The sequence below is a fragment of the Schistocerca americana genome, unplaced genomic scaffold (genome assembly GCF_021461395.2).
Source record: "Schistocerca americana isolate TAMUIC-IGC-003095 unplaced genomic scaffold, iqSchAmer2.1 HiC_scaffold_47, whole genome shotgun sequence".
Classification (NCBI taxonomy): Eukaryota; Metazoa; Arthropoda; class Insecta; order Orthoptera; family Acrididae; genus Schistocerca; species Schistocerca americana.
Genome location: NW_025726203.1, coordinates 777,501 through 780,000, shown reverse-complemented (window position 1 = coordinate 780,000; position 2,500 = coordinate 777,501).

Here is a 2,500-nt window from a genome sequence, read left to right as displayed (position 1 = left end):
ACATCAGCGGACAGTTGACACAGGCCGTACCACAGCGTAGGCTAAGTGCTTCGCCATGCGAATGCCAATGAACAACTGCAAATGCCAATGAACAACTGCAAAGGGCATTGAGCATGTACGTCCTGCTGCCATCCACATTACAGTGTATAGCTGCAAGGTGTTTAACATGAAGCGATACACTGCGGACCGGGCAGTGCGAGTAGCAAACTATGTTGCGGGGGTTGCAGTTAGGCAACACTACACTAATTTAACGCGTCGTATGACAATTACAGAGCAGGTTAAGGCCCAACATGTGTTGGGTTAAGGCCCAACGTGTGTTGGGTTAAGGCCCAACGTGTGTTGGGTTAAGGCCCAACGTGTGTTGGGTTAAGGCCCAACGTGTGTTGGGTTAAGGCCCAACGTGTGTTGGGTTAAGGCCCAACGTGTGTTGGGTTAAGGCCCAACGTGTGTTGGGTTAAGGCCCAACGTGTGTTGGGTTAAGGCCCAACGTGTGTTGGGTTAAGGCCCAACGTGTGTTGGGTTAAGGCCCAACGTGTGTTGGGTTAAGGCCCAACGTGTGTTGGGTTAAGGCCCAACGTGTGTTGGGTTACGGCGCAATATAGGTTACATTGCGGCGCAATATAGGTTACATTGCGGCGCAATATAGGTTACATTGCGGCGCAATATAGGTTACATTGCGGCGCAATATAGGTTACATTGCGGCGCAATATAGGTTACATTGCGGCGCAATATAGGTTACATTGCGGCGCAATATAGGTTACATTGAGGCGCAATATAGGTTACATTGAGGCGCAATATAGGTTACATTGAGGCGCAATATAGGTTACATTGAGGCGCAATATAGGTTACATTGAGGCGCAATATAGGTTACATTGAGGCGCAATATAGGTTACATTGAGGCGCAATATAGGTTACATTGAGGCGCAATATAGGTTACATTGAGGCGCAATATAGGTTACATTGAGGCGCAATATAGGTTAGGTTAAGGCGCAATATAGGTTAGGTTAAGGCGCAATATAGGTTAGGTTAAGGTACGACATAGGTTAGGTTAAGGTACGACATAGGTTAGGTTAAGGTACGACATAGGTTAGGTTAAGGTACGACATAGGTTAGGTTACGGTACGACATAGGTTAGGTTACGGTACGACATAGGTTAGGTTACGGTACGACATAGGTTAGGTTACGGTACGACATAGGTTAGGTTACGGTACGACATAGGTTAGGTTACGGTACGACATAGGTTAGGTTACGGTACGACATAGGTTAGGTTACGGTACGACATAGGTTAGGTTACGGTACGACATAGGTTAGGTTACGGTACGACATAGGTTAGGTTACGGTACGACATAGGTTAGGTTACGGTACGACATAGGTTAGGTTACGGTACGACATAGGTTAGGTTACGGTACGACATAGGTTAGGTTACGGTACGACATAGGTTAGGTTACGGTACGACATAGGTTAGGTTACGGTACGACATAGGTTAGGTTACGGTACGACATAGGTTAGGTTACGGTACGACATAGGTTAGGTTACGGTACGACATAGGTTAGGTTACGGTACGACATAGGTTAGGTTACGGTACGACATAGGTTAGGTTACGGTACGACATAGGTTAGGTTACGGTACGACATAGGTTAGGTTACGGTACGATATAGGTTAGGTTACGGTACGATATAGGTTAGGTTACGGTACACATTGTTGTAAGGAAAGGTTTAATGGGGGGGGGGGGCGGCCGGTTTGTTGATTGTGATTATAGTAAGTGGATGCCTGCGGCATCATCTGATTTGCCACGTCAGGATGCACCTTTGGCTCATGACAGGCGGCGCTCTCATTCCATGCTTGTGGCAGACGTGTGTCTTTCATTCCTGCCATTGTTTGTGTGCTGTGAGAGGAGGCAGTATTGTGATGTTGGGTGCACCCCTGTGTAGGACATGTGTGGGTGTTGGTGGCTTGGCTGAGCAATGGTGGTTGTCGGGAGGGTGGGATATTCTGTTTTCTGAGTGGACCTCCCAGTCTGGTTATGACAGTGTGGATTGTCTAATGTGGCGGAGAGGATGCACTGGGTGTTGTTCCATGCTGGTGCTTACATATTGTCTGTGTGCGTGTTACAGGCAGAGAGTAGTGCGTGATAAGAGCGTGTGGCTGACGTGTGGTTGTGATTGTGAGCAGAGTCTTTCAGTATGTATACGGACAGTTGTATATATTATCTGTATTCTGATGGCTCTATCTATTACTAATCAGCGCCGTGTATACGTTTCATGTGGTTCCCGTCGACACTGTTGTATCTCTGTACATTAGTGACACGGCGAGCGCGCTATGTAGTTACTCGTCTCGGCAGCTTCCACCGGTGTATGGCAAATGATTATGAGCAATGAGTCTAGTCGTCAATACCGATAGTGTGACGTCACATGTCTGGGGTGGGGGACGCTGCGCCCTTCCGGTGGGTCATGGCCTAGCAAGACTCTCCCCACGCAGGGGGGCTTGGACTGTCATTAAC